This window comes from Helicoverpa zea, chromosome 3 (assembly GCF_022581195.2).
Source record: "Helicoverpa zea isolate HzStark_Cry1AcR chromosome 3, ilHelZeax1.1, whole genome shotgun sequence".
In the NCBI taxonomy this organism is placed as follows: domain Eukaryota; kingdom Metazoa; phylum Arthropoda; class Insecta; order Lepidoptera; family Noctuidae; genus Helicoverpa; species Helicoverpa zea.
In genome coordinates, this window is record NC_061454.1 from 79,121 (window position 1) to 98,095 (window position 18,975).

The window sequence follows — 18,975 nt, forward strand, 5'->3', positions numbered from 1 at the left end:
CCGTTTGAATTTCATTTAAACTTACGAAACGAGTTATATAAATCCAGTTGAGGATAGCAAGCGGTTCGAAAGAGCCTCGCAGCGGAAAATGAAAAGTAATTCGCGTCGGATGAAAATAGTAAATATGATATTGTGGCGGCAGGCGGCGCGGGCGCGGCGCGGTGCGGCGCGGTGCGGGACAAACGCGTCGTCCGCTGTATCGCATTAAGAGCTCTAAACGGATTTAAGTGCGACGAGTCCGATTTTAATTCGTTGTCGTCGTCGGCGCTCCGTGACGTCACACCGGCCGACGCGCGACGTCTGCGAAGGATTCAGGTTTAAAGCCGCTTTATTACTGTTTGGGATTATTTACATAATGCTGGAAGATACAGAAAAACGCCTTGAGATTTCATTGCTTTAATGAAATGTTGAGACAAGCTGCTTCAGTGAACTTAAATTGTTCTGATAAATTAAGGAATATGGTGTTTGTAAAAACTGTATAGACTATAGCTACAAACCTTTGGCGTCGAACTTTGAGTGTCACGTCAAAAACGAGTGTCCAGCGTTCTATTAATTATAGTCGTTCACAAGCCAATGTTTGAGTAACAATTTAGCGAAGTTGTGTACAAACAGTTCATCAGCAGATTAACCATGTCGGAATGATTGATCAACTGCTTTTAACTTTAGAATTGATGAAGGAGCGTGCTTACAGTACTAGCGCGGCACACTTTGGATCGCGGGTGCATCGCGACAGACGCCCGCGCCGATGGCCCTGCGCTCGCGCAGCGCTCGCTCGCAGCTAGCCGACTAGTTTAACATTAGTCAATGGCAATTTGGATGGATCTAGAAGGTATTATCATGGAGTAGACGTGAAGTAGTTTATTTCTGCTCTTCTGTGACCGTCAACCCTTGAGTGCAATTCTGAATCCTAAAGACATGCGCGAGCCGTGAGTTGAGGAGCGAGCGCCGATAAGTGTCGCAACCCGTGACGATGCACACGCGTGGCGTCGCCGGACCAACCCTGCCTGCCTCTCTTTCTCATATTCACCTATAGATCATATCGAAGGTTCCTTACTCATAGAACTGCTGTTACCTTAGTAGACATAAGATTCGTAAATAAATGTTTTGAATTGTTGACACCTTTGACAAAGACCCTTGTCAAAGTATGATATGCTAAAGCCATGTATTCACTGGGAAACAATGTTTCAGATACACAGTTTCTGAAACATGACGTAGATGTTTACAGCAACAATGTTTCGGAAACTTTGCCGACCACATCGTCCACAGAAACAAAATTATATGTTTCTGAAACAAAATTATTTGTTTCAGAAACACGTAGATATTGTTTCTGAAACAGTGTTTATAAACAATTGTTTCTCAGTGAATACATGGCTTAAAAATATGCGACAAGAAAGGGGAGCCTACTAGATAACCGAGTGTTAGCACCAATAATTACCAAATGAAGTAAATTGATACTCACATAAATAAATATAGGCAGCGTAACTGGTGTTTGTGGGCATTACGTGTGTGCGGCATTAGCAACGCAGCAAGCAGAATATGCCTTGTTCTGCGATAGTTCGCAAGTTTAACACAACGACGAGCTACACTGGTGTTGCGAACACTGATTTGAACTACACATTATAAGTAGGTAATGTAATTAACAGTAACCCATGGTAAAATTAATAATGTTGTTCATTAAAGAGAATTCGGTGCGGGATGCCCCGAGGAGCGGATTAACGAGGCTCTTCCTGAGTGGCCGGCGAGGCGAGGCGAGGCAGGCCTCGAGGCGCGCCAATTAAGAGGACACAAAGAGGCAAGCCGCGAGACCTGCCGGATAATTATTTGGAGGCGATGGGTTGAACTGTTATCTTTAGTGTTTCGTTATGATGTGTTGAGGATTTGGGCGCGACGCTAGAGCGCGCGAGCTGCCGAGCGCGCGAGCTGCGCCCACTCCGCGACCCGCGCGGAGCATTGTGCGATGCACTAGTGACCAACTGACGAGGCGTGGATTATGGCTTAGTGTCGGAACTACTTTCATCGAACGACTTTATAAATTAGTTCTTCAGAAACATTAACTTTATAAGATTTTTTTAATTTATAATCGCGTGTAGGTGCCGGCAGCTGTAGGTCCTCGTCTCTCACCAGCTGCTCGACGAGTTTCAGCTGATCTTTATAATAATGTGATGTGTAACATTCACTTAACATTGTTGCTTTATAAACGTTGTACACAGACGACAGTCGCTGTAGACTTCCTTAAAATAAACAACAGAATCAGGCGTTACTTCGCGGTATTTGTAGGTGTGTAATTTTAACACTTTCTACATGTTCTTCTCTCTACCAAAAATACGATTTTTGCATAGATGTTGCTTAGTACTACGTGAATAGTTATCAATTAAAGGAGGACAGCTACAAAGGGGGGTCGCTCCGCGCTATTACGTCGGTGTCCAGCGTCCAGCAGCCACAGGCCATCTCGCACATTGCTTCAATTAATTCCACTACGAATATATTCAAGTCGCGTCTCACCCCCCCCCGTGCCCCCTCTCCCCCTCGCCCCCCTCGCCCCGACGGAGGCCCTTTCATGTGACATCGGAATTATAATCTGTAATTTATTGTCTGAACAGAAAGTTAGTGAGTCCGCCTCCGCGGTTACCGGCTCACAACTCGTGCCTCCAACTGTCGGCGTCGGCTACACTCCAGTCACAGGAATTGGCGCCTCCTATGAAATTATATTTGCGTCAATATCTTTGTATTGAGGGAATTCTTACGAAGGATAATAATACTTATTGAATGGAATGTGGTAAACAGTGCTATGGCCTTTTTCTGAAGATAAGAGATCCGTTTGCATTAAAGTTTTCTTATTTGATGCGTATCATATATCTCGCAGTATGTGCGTATGTAACACGAGAGACTCCACGCTGCGAGTACTAGCCGGGTGCATGTACCGACTGCGCGGAGTTGGTCACGTGGTGCAGCTGCGTGACAGCTGTCAGTGCACGGAGGACGTACAGCATGATGATCAGGAAGCGTTGCACCCAAAGCCACGAACTAATCCTGTTACTGTGAACTGTTTCAAGTTATTTTCATTAGAGGCGGCTTTGTGTGCGGACTGCAGGTGGAAACTTTTAATTGACTCCGTTTGTACGTTCTGTGCTGTACGAATAAAATAATGAAATAAACTGCTGAGAGCGCGTCCTCCCCCCCTCCCCTCCCCGCCCGTCTCACCTCGCACCCCGCCACGAGGGAATTCATTTCAGCATTAACTGGAAATAAACATATTTGTTTGAAGGAGTCAAAGTATCGCGAACACGAATAGCGCACGTGACAAGTTGCAGAACAATATCTCAGTAGCTGTAGCTGAACATACTCAGCAGTGTTACATAGCCGCTGCTCAATGTAGTCTGTAGTATAAGTAGTATCTGCCGTCACGTCGAGGTGACACTCACTTGGTTGCATTACACTGTAATCTATGAACGTTGCTCTTAAAAGAAATCTGGAAACAGGTTCGAAGATTAGTGGCAGGTAAGCTCTTCAGAATCAACCACTAACCCACGTGTGTGTGTGTGTGTGTGTGTGCAGTCACAGCGGCGTGTAGTGGCGAGCTGTCATGTTCTCATTAGAGGAAGCCGCGGTAACCGCGTTACCGAACTTAACTCGCGCTGCCAACTGCAGTTATTACTTTAAACCGGTTACCGGCCGCGTCCGCTACGTGTGCTACGCCGTAGCGGGGCTACATTATCATGTTGTAGCAGTGCGCTACGCCGCTACGGACGGGACCCGTCTTGGGAAATCGCCACTTTGTCAGACGGTCCATGTCAACGAAACAAGCATGATGTGCAATGTACTACATACTACTCACCACGTGCTACATGCTACTAACTATGTAATTGAACTGCATATTCAACCAACGTAGGCAAATATTTATTAATTTCTCAAGACCAACTGAATTTAATTGAATCATTCGGTAAGAACAAAATTGTATAAAATCTATGAGCAGAACTGAATTTGATTGCTGTTACGAAAATACGCGGCTGTCGTTCATTTGTCATTTGTTTGTTTGTTTGAGTAGCATTTGTTTATCAATACCTAATGTTCTTATAATTTGGATAAAGTTTGGCGGAGTTTAGTTCGTCACTTGTTACATTACCGTGTGAGTGCGCACGCGCACCCGCACGCGGTCGTGTATTGTAGGCATGTATATACTACAACATCTATGGAATCATAACTATATTTGATTAGAAAGCCAGTGACAGTAGTCGCACCTTTATAGCAACAATTAAATAAAACTGCCTGTTCACACGCACATACGTACATTCATACGTACAGATTTAGTCAAGCATATTTAGTTGTTACTTGCAAATTGTAAAATTCAGTATATTGATTAAAACTTTACATTTGATCAGCTCAAACGAAGGATCTCTCAACTTGCCTGCCTTTGACTTGCCTAGGCAATTCAGAAACCGTCAGCCATGACTTGTTACACGAGCTGAAGTTTGTCAACGTTAACCTCGATACATAAGTTAATTCATCTGAAGTAATAACAAAAGAAGAACAATCTCATCACAAACAAGCCAGCCGAGCGCACAGCTCAGCGCCTCGATATAAAAGTGTCATTAAAATCTCATCAGGCGCGCCAATCAAGCGAACACTTTCTTATAGTTCATTCAATTAAGTTTAAAGCGCGTACACACCGGTAACCGGTACAGATATCAAGTACTTGTATTAAGGGCCACGTCCACCGACACTATCAACTTCCTTTTCTAAAAAACAACTGCTTACTTTGACAACTGAACGCGGTAATGACTAGAGTCCGGCCAGCTCGCCAGTTACAATCTCATGCTGAACAATAATGATGAAATATGTCGAAAGTGTCCGTCATGGCACCCATTATCCCAATGCAATTAAGTTGTACTAACAGTTGCAAAGCAAACTGCTCCTGCACACTTGCAGTCAAAACAAATAATAATATCCTGCCGCCAGGTGCTACAACTGCGGTGACATTAGTGTACTAGCTGATACCCGCGGTAACACCCGCGTCTCCAGGAAACAACATCCTGCACATGGACAAAGAGTTGCCTTCATGTCAAGCTTCGCCAAGGGAACATACACTTTTACGAACACGTTTATAATGTTAGTAGCATTATACAGGTACTCGTAAAAACTGTTACATTATGTTATATATACGAATGAAGAGCATTTTGTTTTCAAGCGATGTGGTGTTTAAGGAACGGTTTAATCCTTTGTAAAGAGTAACAGTCGTTGTGGCTGCATGATGGATGGCAGCACTCTGCAGTGCACCGGTGTCAACTGGCTGTGCTTCGCGCAGTGTGCTGACACGACGCGCGGCAGCACGGGGCGGAGTGGCGTCGTGAGGTCTCACTGAATGTCGCACGTTTCGGTTCATTACGAAGTATGTACTCGGTATTATTTTCTTAGTAATGATAAGAATTATGCTACAGTAAAAGTTGAGGTGTTTACGGTTTTCAATTGAGATTACCTTTGATGTATAGAATTTTATTGAAGGAGCATGTGGCGCGTGGTGCTGTGTGTTCACAAAGCGACTCGCTCGAGCGCGAGCTACTTCTCAGAACATCGGCATGCACCACTGAGAGCTACACTTTGATGTATTTAGACGCAGTTTTAGAAGACGCTTTTAACTGTGACTCGCACTGAGAACTCGCAGCCGCCGGGAGTTCACGTGGTCACGCTGTGTGACACGGTGAGGCACGGTGTGACACGGTGAGGCACGGTGAGGCGCGGTGCGGCACGGTGCGGCACGGTGTGACATAGCACGGCGCGGCGCGTGCGGGGCCGCGATTAGCGCTACTAATTAACGTTATTCAATATTTGTTTGCAACGGAAAGGTTCATTACCCCCCCTCCCGTCGTCGTTGTGATAATTGTTATATTTGCTTAGCTTGATGAATTGTTTTTGGAGAAGCAGAAGGTTTTTCGATCCCACGTTATCTTTCGCGAGAAAGTTATCATCTCTTATTATTTACTGTTACTAAGAATTTTGCCAAAACTAGTACTTGAGTACTGTGCAATGTGGGGAGTTATAGGTGATGAATGATAGAGACGTGTTGCTATGTCTAAGGCGTATATTGTACTGAATTCATTAACCTAAGCTTAATACTAAGTACATGTATATAGATAGATCGGGAGTAAGGTCGGCTACACACTACAACTGATCGCTGTCCGGTTTACTGTGGCATCATGTGCCGTGGACAGATCATTGACATCTTGTCAAGTTCGTATCGCCTCACTCAACCAACAAATGACTATCGCTTTCCCAGCCTACGCCACTCCGGTGCTACGCCAGTAATCGTAGCTCGTAGCACTTTGCTACGCCGTAGATCAAAGCACTAGTTCACCTGTGCGTGCATGTTCCGTGCACACAGCGGGAACTAAGCGACCAAAACAAAAAACACTACAATTGGAACAAGTCCAAGCCATAAATAGTAATAACCACCGTCGGCGCATGACGTATAAAATACACAATAACATACGACCGCAGTTCGTATAATTACTTTGAAATTTATTTGGGCTTAAAATAATAAAAGAGTGTAGGAACCGGGCGGGTTTTAAATTTTCAGGTACAGTGGATAGCAGAATGGTAAATGTAATTTATGTGAGTGAGTACACACCTGTATAATTTAACGAATGTTGGGGATTTCGTAAAATGGCCAACTCAGCAGGTATCCCAGCAGCGCGCACGCACACATGCACGCGGTGTGCACGCGGCGTGCACGCGATGTGCTTCTGCAGCGCGTGCGCCACTGAAGCGCGTGCTCCGCGACCGACACGTACTCCTCTAAAGCCTTTGGCTTCTGACACAACGCAACGTATTTTTACTGCCGTCGTGTTGTTGACGCAGCTGCCTCGCGCACACAGCAAGTTGTTGGGGCTGAGTTCTGCCATATTAAATAATTAGACAATTCTCACAAACAATACTAAGATAAAAATGCTGTTTATATGTATAGTTCAATAGTTCAAAATAAAAGTTACAGATACAGTGGAGATTACAATCAAGTTGACACAATAGGATCTTTGTCACAACAATTGATCTAATTTAGTAAATTATTAATGAACTTAGAAATAACTTAAGACATAATCCATTGTATCCCCAGGCTTGTGTATGTGTGTGAGATGAGCGGAGCTTTGATCGCGCGCTGCAAGTAATGCGCGTTCGAGTCCCGGCCGCTGCTGTGTTCACATATTTGAGCAGGTCTAAAAGTGCAGCCGCGACAATACAGTGCAGCTTCACTCGAGAAATATGCCCAATGAACGACACAATACACGGAGCCCATCTTATACAGTGGATTGTTCTACATCTTTGATTTGGCTTTCGATTTGTGATTTTTAACGGCTGTAATGTCTTTCAAATATTATGTACCTCTATAACCAACCACAGTTAGCTCGGTTGAATACTCTTTGGATGACATCATTTTCATAATTTCTTTATCAGTTACAACTATATAATTGTTTTATGATATAGATGTCGGAGAATGAATAATTATTTATTTTTCGAGTAGCAACACTAGACTGAATGTTGTGAGCTTCATATTGATGTTTGACAGTGACAGTTGTCTGTGTCATTTCAATCTGTCAGTAGTGTGAATGTCGATGGAGCTCGCTCTCTTGCTCCTGAGACGTCGCCGGCGCCGGGTTTGCGCACTGACCGAGAAATATTAAGATGGCGGATGAACATCACCAACACGTGGATTCAAATCCGTTCGAATCTGCGACAGCAGCGGTGGGATTACCCCAAGGGGCAACCTGCGAGCCTACTGCGATGCCAGGTACACAAGAACATGGATATTTTACGTCCCAATCTACGGCGCGAGAGAATATGGCTGATGGAGCTGGGAATTCTAACCAACAACCTTCAACGAGTGCCGGCTTAGCTAGAAAACTGAAAGCGGTTTACACGGCAGTTTGTAGTAACAGAAAGGTTTCATGAACTTTTTCGTGACATGGTGGAGTACAAGAGCGATCTAGCTGCTACGAATAAGTTGGCGCTGATAGATCGGCTGGAGACTGGCTGGAACGAGTCCAACAAGTTTGAAGTTGTAGTTTCTGGTATTACGGATGCCCAGGTACGGTCAGATTTACTTAAAAATACCCTAACCTCCTTTGTTTGATTGAGACGTTATAAGAATTACAAATTATTTTGCTTTTTGTTTTGATATAATTTATTAGCCTAACGTTAGGAGTAATTAAGTATATACTACTTATAACTGTGTATATAATTTTGTTTTATACTAATGTTGTAATTAGGTAGGTATCATTTGATTTATGCAAGTATTTTTGAAGGTAAAAAGCGGTCCCCCGACACGTCAAAATTTAGTTTAGTCTGACATGCTTTAGTTGGTACTTACGTAGTGTTAAAAGTTATTTTTTGCTTTTTATAGGGTTTAGCGTTTTTAACCTTTTGTCATACTAATTACGTACTTTTTTGGGTCGGGGGTTTTTTTAAATTTATAATTTAATTTTATTTCATACTTTTTGAAGGAGCTCCTTAATTTTTTCTTCTTTCAGTTAATTTCTTTTATTTTAAGATGGGGTCGCTCTATGCGATCTCGGACAAAGGATGCTGTTTAACAATCCTCATAACATACTGGCTCTGGGAGAATTGCACAGATTGAGGAAACATAAACCTTTGGTCATTCTAGATTTTCAGCGAAGATATAAATCGGTTTATCCGTTTCATTCCGGCATTCCAGGGTTTCATCCGCCACATCCCATTTCCAGTATCAGGTTCTCGTAAATTGAAGAGAACTAGTCAAGACAAATTCAACGAGCCCAAACTCGATGGGTTTACTAAAAGGCAGTTCAGGGTTACGTCTCCTACCTTCGTGCCCTAACAGCAGACCAGCTCGGTGGTTCCAGAAGACATTAGTGTTTCAAATTTCAGATCCCACACATGCTTGCAAGTAAACTGAGCGTGTAACATTCTTCTCACACCTAACAAACGAGCTGATGACCTTGAAGACCTGAACCGATTTCCACCAAACATAGCTAAGAACACTCCCGAATGACACTCCTTTTAAACAAAAAAAACCGCATTACAATCGGATCATCCGTTTGGGAGCTACGATGCCACATACACACACACACACACACACACACACACACACACACAGACACGTCAAACTTATAACACCCTGTCGTTTTTGCGTCGGGGGTTAAAAATGATTGTGATTGTGACCCAACCCAAATAAGTGGATTGTAATGTGTGAGAACTTTTTATTACACTTTGACTGAAAGCTGATACGCTTTGTCTGAGAATTTGACTGAAAGCTGATACGCTTTGTCTGAGAATTTGACTGAAAGCTGTTACGCTTTGTCTGAGAATTTGACTGAAAGCTGATACGCTTTGTCTGAGAATTTGACTGAAAGCTGTTACGCTTTGTCTGAGAATTTGACTGAAAGCTGTTACGCTTTGTCTGAGAATTTGACTGAAAGCTGATACGCTTTGTCTGAGAATTTGACTGAAAGCTGTTACGCTTTGTCTGAGAATTTGACTGAAAGCTGCTACGCTTTGCCTGAAAATTAGTACGCTTTGTCTAAGGCATAGATTGAAAGCTTGCTGCTTGAACCGGTGTGTCTCCTGGAAGCTTCTACGCTTCGTAGGCTTATTAAGCTAACGTGTTATCAAGGTCCTTATGTTGAAAGCTTCCACGCTTTGCGGGTTAATCATTTAAGTTTCTGAGACAGACCTGTTGTTTCTATGGTTTCAACGGACAACGCGAGAGCGCGTTGATTGTCAGTATGGCCGTGTCGGAGAATGAATAATTATTTATTTTTCGAGTAGCAACACTAGACTGAATGTTGTGAGCTTCATATTGATGTTTGACAGTGACAGTTGTCTGTGTCATTTCAATCTGTCAGTAGTGTGAATGTCGATGGAGCTCGCTCTCTTGCTCCTGAGACGTCGCCGGCGCCGGGTGTGCGCACTGACCGAGAAATATTAAGATGGCGGATGAACATCACCAACACGTGGATTCAAATCCGTTCGAATCTGCGACATAGATATATACATGGAATTAATTATGTTATACGGAGTGAAGGGTGCGATAGTTTACAGATATAGTAGTACCTACCTCATATAGAACACGTAAGTAACTGTGCTTACAGGCGGCGCGCCAAGTAACAAGTTGTGACGAAGAAAACGACTTCACTAACTCCAGCAGTTAATGTAACAAAACTGATAGAGTTTAACTGTGAGAACCTAACGACCCAACCTGAGCAGATCTCGCGGCGCGGGGCGAGGGACGCGGGGCGCGGGGTGCGGGGGCCGGGGGAGGGGGTGAAAGTGGAAAATCACTGGAAATGCATCTGTTCCCGGTGCAATAGAGATTTTTCCCGCGAATACAGCGGATTATACCCGCCGAGATATATAGAAGACATTCGGAAGAAATTCCTTTGACGACCGTAAAAGACGTAAATCACGACTGCCAGCAAACAAATTCGGACCTTATTTCAATACACGTTAGAAACAATTCTGAATATGTGCCTGGTGAGATGCTCGGGAAGTATGAAAACAAAGCTTAGACCGGGGCTGAAGGGCACTTAAACGCTGCTAGTTCGCCGAGTGAATTATTCGATGGCAAATGCTTTGTTCGCTTAATGCCCCTCGCTCGCGCCGCATGCACTGCGCACGCACACGACACGCGAGCTGTACACATGATGCAACTAAGTTCCTATTACTTAAGTCACCACACTTAACTATTAAAGTATAATCATGATGTCTCCAACATTGCACAAGTTTTGATCGCTTCGGAGCGATGTCACGTTCTGTTTATAGGGTAGTTGTCGCGCGTCGCGTACAGCGCGTACTAACTGGCGCGTTTAGCTGCCTCGCTGCTGCGAACAACATATGCACATTAGCGCACAACTTCCATAATATCCCAACATGCGATGCAAAGTTATCGTAGTGAAGCGTCAGACTATCTCGCACGGATGCTTTAGCGAAGATCTCGAAGTGTCCCGAGCACGACGCCTGTGAGCGAGGACAATTCACAGACCCTGAACAAATCTTTAGGTTAGCGAATGAGTATCTAATAAGCACACTATTAAAAATATACTTTGAATAAATTATCAAATAGATAGCTACTATGAATCATCCTAAAGCATAGAATGACCGAAGCTAAAGAAGAAAGAATGAGTATTGATACAAGAATCAATTAACTTGATATCGACATGCAAAAGCCCCCCCCCCCCCCGCGCCTCTCCGTCCAATGGCGATCAAACGCAGCTCTCCAAACAGCTCTCCTCGGCAACAATTATAAAACAATTAATTTCTTAAAAACCCCTCAGGAACAAACGTAATCCCCTTTTTTTAAGAGCATTCCACAACGAGGAACAAAGGTACCGACCGCCGGCCGCGAATCAATTAATTCTTTGATTACCCGCGTTTTTCCAATCTTTCGTGGTCTCCCGCGCGCCGCCTCACCTCCGCGGATCCCTGTTTTACATCACAATGAACATTTTAATCGGCCCATTAAAACGAATGTCGGTAGTAGGAGGGTATCTGAGCAAAAAGTGTATCTCGTCGTAACCGCTAGTTATCCGGCATCGCTATCAGTGTCAGGTGTAGCGGCACCAGTCGTCGGGGCGGGGTGACTGCTCGCTGGTGGGTCAGTGGTGGTGTCACGGGATTGCAATCATGTTCACTCGCTAATTGTCGCGTGAAGGCGACCCGCCGCCGGCACTTATCTCACAAAAAGGTACAGTGAAGTGGCGCTGATACCGAGATGTGGATATATGGCGCGGGGCGTTGACCTCGCACACCTGACATCATTTACTACTTTGTTCTTTATTGCTCTAATAAGACAATAACTCCATATTACTCTGCTTCAGCCTCTCTCATATTGTATTGAAGATATATGTAAGTAACAAATAAATTTCTACGTCGATATTTGGAAAATGTTAACGGTGAATTTTTGTTGAAACTCTTTTGTGACACTCACTTGACTCATGCGCAATGCTGGTGATCGTGCGAGGGCTCGCTGCTCGGCGACACGACACAGCGCGTGACACCCGCGCCGCGAGCCGGTGTCGGGTGTCGGGTGTCGGGACTATGAAACAATAACGTGAGCCGTTTCAAACATTGTTGTGAGTTGTAAAGTGAAGTACACGCGGTGAAACTATTCATATTGCCAGCTCACAGCTCAACACAAATACAACAGCACTTCTGAGTAGCGAGCCTGTACCTGCGATACGTAACACAACCGTGTTCTTCCAGTTCAACTAACTTCTAGCTAACAATGTCATAAACATGTTCATTTCAATCACTTAATTGCTTTTACACCAATATATTATTTTCCAACAGTGCAGGGTATGGCAGCCAGTAGTGGACTTTTCTTCACTTTTTCCTGATTTTGATATTAGGAAGCTGATATTCGGCAAAATTATTCTAGTTTATGTGCGTGATGTCATCAATCGTGATCGCTTGTATGGCGCATGTAAAGGAACACGTAATCTCATTATCGGGTTGAGTGTGGAGCCGCTGTTATGATGCAGGTTTATATCGGTGTCGTAAAACAAGCCCCACCCCCACCTCCCCGCACCCCGCGCCCTTCGCGAGTCGTAAAGTGTGTAACTGTACGTAAGAATACCATATTTATAAGTTATATAACTATAGCGTGTAACATACGTATCTGCGTACAAATGGTATATTTCTATAATGTTAGTATATTCCGTGCGGCTGTACTCATGCGTGTGTAACTTATCATTTACTGTTCCATATGTTCCTGCTCGTGGAATGTTCAACTAGTTTAGTACGAGGCGTGAGGCGCGAGGCACGAGGCACGAGGCACGAGGCAACAGGCACGAGGCACGAGGCACGAGGAGGGTGTGCTACTACATTCGTAACAGCGATAACGAATGGGGCAGCTCTTGTAACTGCACTCTCGTAGATACCTATTTAGATACAAAATAATATAGGTACGAGATGTTCGTTAAAATACTGCACTGATGCAATTGCTCACAGCTTGCATTGCTTAGTCCTATAACTAAGTGCAAAACCGTTGTATAACATGTATACCTTGTACCAGATGTATGTACCAGCGACTGGAATATGAATCTATGGTATTGTGTCACCGACCACAGCGCGGAAAACAAATTCTGTTAACGAACTACACGAAAAGATATCGCCGTACGAAGTAAAAACGCGAAAACAGATTCTATTGGCGGAGTTGAATAGATGCGATAACGTTGTATAAGACAAGTATTCTGTGTCCGAAGAGGCGCCATTGACCGCATTCCGTCCGAAATACGCAAAAAATTAACATAAAATGTAATACGGTGGGTGTCCAATAAAACAGTCGTGTGTCGGTTCTATTAGACGAGTCTCACCGCGCGTCGCTTGTACGAGATCGTGGTGAGACTCGAACGGTTATCATACGAATATGGAATGGAGCACTTAATTACATTAACTAATAAAACAAATCACACCATCAGTAATAAAAAAATATCTCAATTGATTCCGTGGTTCTTTATTATAAAAATCTGGAACATTAATAAAGCTTACAAAATAATTTCCAATAACTGTTGGACATGAGCGAGTGTGCGTGAGGCCCGGGGCCGGCTGCCGACCTCACGTTCAATATTTCAGCACTTTCATTAAATTTACCAACAGAGGGAAATTATTATTTTGAGGATATGAAGGATAGTCGACGACGTACTTATGTAGCAATCGACCTGACGGGAGGAGGGGAGGAGGGGAGGGGGATGTTAGTACTGACGCTCAATCTGTGCCTGTCCACTAACTTGCTTCTATTCTTGCGAATCAACATCTACTTAAGGGTATTTTCCCTAAAAACAATATAATAATTTGTCATGTGTTCTAGTCTTTTTGGAAAATACCTACTATGAATGTTGGAAGGCTCAAATCTCATTTAAAGAATTCAAGAATGAATAAATGAACCCGAAATTAGACAATGAAAGCATCTACACTCTACAAGTAATTTTGCTCAAGTAATAATTTATCGCGATGGAATTTTCTAATTATCTGACCAAGTTTTAGTAACAACTCAATTCAAAATAAGTTTTCATTTACATTAAAATAAGTTTTAATGAGTATTTTAAGCTTTTGTAATTGAAGAATTATCTTATTCAGTATGCGAAGCTTAATCTAACAGTTTTATTTACTAAAGTGGTTGGTGATGTCCCGACGTCATTCACAAGCTCTGTGTGTGTCTAGTATAACGCTAGAACACTTGTACTATCTAACTAGGAAGTCGAAAAGATATTACAAGCTCAGGAATAGTAATGTCTGTACTACAGAGCGTCGAGAGGAGAGCGTCGCAACAAGTTAGCGAGTCGCCGGGACAACTTGTAAAGCGACAAAATAGCGGCTATTTTAACTGTTCCATTGAGAAGTAAACAAGTTACAAGTTATCCGCAGCCTGCACTTGTCTCATCTTGTTATGCTGTACCGCGGCGAGTGCCTCGTGCTCCGCCGCGAGTGAGCACTTATGTGTCGTGTGCTTCTTACAAAACAGCTAAAAGCCTGACGTCGTAAGTATTTCATAACGCACGACAAACGAACATTATTACTACATTGTTGTTGTTTGTAAGCGCTTTTATTGTTCTTATTTCCGCTGAATGTAACTCGATAAGCGGAGACATCACGCACAGGCCTCGCACGCGGCCGATGCTTCACGTGTGTGGTGATATACTCGCGGCCAATACTTCGTACTGGAAGCGTCGCGTTACACAGTGCGCGCCTCGTGCGACCCCACTCATATGACGGCTCATTATTATTTTGACAATGGACGTATAGAGGTCGATTTTTACATAAAATTCAAGTAACATCTATTGATATACCAGGTATTTATTCATAAAATAAACTTTGATCTGCCTTTATGTCTTACAAGTCTAGTTATTAATTTTGGCAATTAAAGGTCAATAATTTTTCAATTATAGGAAATAAATGAAAGGTCAAAAAAGCAATAACGTTGTACATAGGAGCATGGCGGGTGAGGCGGCGTGACGTCACCGATGTAATTACGTTAAGTATGTCCCCCGGGTTCACCTCCCGACAGGGACACAGCGCTCGACAACTGTGGCACATACATCACATATGATTGTAACATACACATTAACTCAGGTGTGATGGGAGTACATAAGGAAGTATTGGAGTAGTACACACGGGGGTATTCCTTATAACAGAGTACATAAGGGTGGTAAATAAGGGAGTATAGTGCCCATTGCAGGAGGTCACTCTTATAGCTATACTCTATTCCTTGTAATCGTCGACAAATTGTTGTTAATGTAGTTTTGGTTTCTTAGGATTAATTTTGCAGAGTTTATCTGGTAAAGCTACTTCATTACTGATTTCAAATTCCTTTAGAAATTGTGTTAGAGAATGTTCATTTATTTTGATAAAATTCTTACTTATTAATGGAACCTCACAATAGGCGTGGAGAGTACAATAGATAGAGAATTCACAAATATTGTTGTGGCAACAATGTGAGGGAGACAGTTCCTCGTCAGTCACCTGTGCGAGCAGTTTGTCTTGTCTGCCGGCACTCCGCTGGTGTCCACTCCACTGTGTCCAGGTGTGCCCCCCCCGCTCCCCCGCGGAGCTGAGTTATCGTTCAATTAGTTCTATGTACCCTCCCCCCTCCCCCCGGGCCGGGAGCCCCCCGCGGGCACGCGACCGAACCGCAACAAATGATGGGAAACCTTTTATGAAACGTAATGTATTGCGCCATAGCTCATGCGTGGCGCCGGGACACGCAACATGTATGTACCTGTAGTGTGCGGCCCGGGTACACCCGGCTCGTGGGGCTGGAGGTACATTACATCATGTAGTGGGCTTTATTTATCAAATCCTCCTCGTTGGTAGATAGGTGAGAGCAACGCTTACTGCTCTCAGAGGCGTCCTCAGATTGTTAGAAATAATGAGTTAATCCCAATATTTGCCAAGTCTTATGAGTTATGGTGTGAATTAGTAAGCAGTTGCACTTATTCACGAAATATCCGTGAGCATAACACTTGCGAACCGAATTGTACTGTTGCTTATTTGTTGAACATTATATGGCTTTATTGACATTAATTAACAATCACTAAAAGTTAACAAATAGAATTGTGAATACACAGTAATGTCTTGTACGCAGCATGAAAGGCTTTTGTATGAGAGCGATGGGCGGCGCACGCGGTGGATTTGCATTTTATCTCGTTTGATTTATAATGAATAATAAATCCCGCGAGAGCATGCATCGCGCTATCTGATGCTGCACTATCAGGCGCATCGCTCGTAAATATTGCTAATAAAATTATATATTTGAGAGTTACACAAATAATGCACGCTAATGTACACAATGTTCGTGACGCCACCCTCGTCAGTGTCGTCACGTCGGCGCGGACGCTCCGCGCGGAACAGATTAAGGCAAATAATTTAATCTCAAGTGTGCGGACAGCCGCGCTAGTTTTAATATAAGGCGGCTTAGGCCTGCGCATGAATATTTAACTAATGTGACCCTTCGCCCTTGCTCTAATGAAAACATGCTCGGATAATACATATTTTAGGATTATTTTATTTTCATAGTGGGCGATGGCGTCCGTCCGGGGTTTAAATAAACAAACGACGAGCAACTCGTGTATGTTTACGGATGACGAGGGGATTTCTAACGGTAGCTATATGTACTGCTTGCCACTACTTGGCAGACAAGTTACAAAATCTATCACTGTAATATGTACATACATAAAACACGCACACACTTTTATGAATGCCACAAGTAAATAAACTTTCTAACTACAAAAGCGTAGCTAGAACATATTACACGTAGCGCCTACGCCGTAGCATGTTGCTACGAGCACGTAGCACGCCGCGTAGCGTGAAGTGACCGCTTAGTGCAGAGCAAAGTTTTGAACATAATTATTGGAGCCGCGCCGCGTACCTGTTGTCTAACTGTTTGTGTTGTGTGCTTGTGACTCCAGAACTTTGACTTCGCCAGCTCTTTGTTGGCACAGGCTTCAGTGCCACAGCCAACAAGCTAAAAAATAAAGAACAGAAAAAAGTAAAGTGTACTCTAATTGACAAATAAAGTAAAGTGTACTAGTATTATTATTGCTTTATTTTACATACGTAGTTTACTGAAACTAATGCTGACTATTGATTGTGGGGCAGAGCTTCAAAGCGCATGCGACTCAGCTAATTAGAAAGATCTGGCATCGTCCGGCACTACGTGTGACTAGTATTAGCCACAGAAGTCTTGTGACGAGTAAGACTGGCTACAGGCGGTATAAAGCGGTCGGCGGTGGTTTGCCTACAAAGCGCTTGCGGCCGATAAATCGTTCGCTCTCCTAAAGGCATTCCACTTAGATTGCAGGCGGCGGAATGTCGCCTAATTGTTGTCCTCCCCCCCCCCCCGATGCACGTGTCACCCCTCACCCCCCGCCCCGGGCCGTAGTGCCCCCTTACTCACACATGCACAGGTGTCGTGGGTGGCCGCCGTTACACTCGAGATAAGTTCAAATTGAAAAACAGCTTACGATCATCATATCGATATATGATCATCTGGCAGTAGACACTATAGAATATTGTGGTCGTTTGTTACGCAGCAGAGCAAGCGACAGTGAGGTCAGCTCGCTACCTGACGCCACCGGTGACGTGTGAGTGACGTGTCGGCGACGCGTTGAGCCTCACCACTCACCGGCATCGTCATACTGCTGTGTGTTGACAAACACTCGTGTCACTAAATACTCACCAGGAACATATGTACTTAACAATGTGATCATATCTTCCGTTAAAATTTTATATGTATAACTCTATTACCTATACAGTATGATTTTATGTATATAACTCTTTTACCCACGTTATAGGAGTATTTCCTTGGATCAAATACTTTTAAGGTAATGTAACTTAAAGCACACAGTTGAAACGACTGAAATAACCTTTGATTTGTAATGCAAAATATGTCTCCATCAAAAAATTGTAGGGCCTATAATAATTCAGAATTTTTAGATAATGATCACACTGACGCGGCAACCCGCCCCGCGGCGCGTGATATCGCGACTCGCGCGATAAGCCGCGGCCTGATAGCGCGTCACGCCGATGTTATTAATTTTAATTACAAATTACTGTAATCGGTTACGCTTCATGTGATTCGTGTTAATTAAATTTACCTAATTATTTGCTCCTGTACCGCGTGAAGCTGGCTGTACCACGTGTCTCTATTGTTTATTTGTATTAGTGGTAAATACGCTTGTAGATAAATTTCGGTTATAATCGGAAATAAATATATGTATAACACTTAATCATAAATTTGTACACCTGGTCCAGGTAGAATATGATGATTCTGTAAACTTTTTGTGTCCATCTTTTGTATACTCATATTCTGTGCAAATAAAATTTTCTTATTCTTAAGATAAAGACTAGTTGTACTTCACTGAAAGAGCCATGGGACGAACTTTTGCGTTCACAAAAATTACGACAGTTGTGATTATTTCGAAGCGGATTAGAGTCTGTCAGCCGGCGCGAGCGCATAATACGCACAGAGTGGATCACTATGCTAAAGTATGGAAAAGTTTTGTTCTAGTCGCTCGGCCAGGAGCTTGGATCCAGTAAATTACTATAATGTGGTTTCATAGCCATTTGTGATGTAGTTCCGACAGCGAGGGCGCCACTGTGCGCCGGGCACGTGTGCTGCGCTCACATCGCCCTCTACGACACGATATATTAGCGTTACGCAGCATATCCACGCTGTACTTATTCCGTTGGGAAACACGTTTATTGGTCATCATTAATTTTAAAACAATGTTTAGTTATATCGCAGACAAAGATGATCAAGGCTTATAAGATTTCCATCGACCTCCGGAGACAGATTAATGACGTAATAAAAACTTGCCGCGACGCCGCCGGCTGTCCGCCTCTCGTCGAGTTTTTATTATGCTACAACAAGATTTTAAATATCTTTATTAGACCCTCATTTCAATAAAAAAGCTCATTAAGCTACAAACAAAATTACTTTATCAATTATCTACC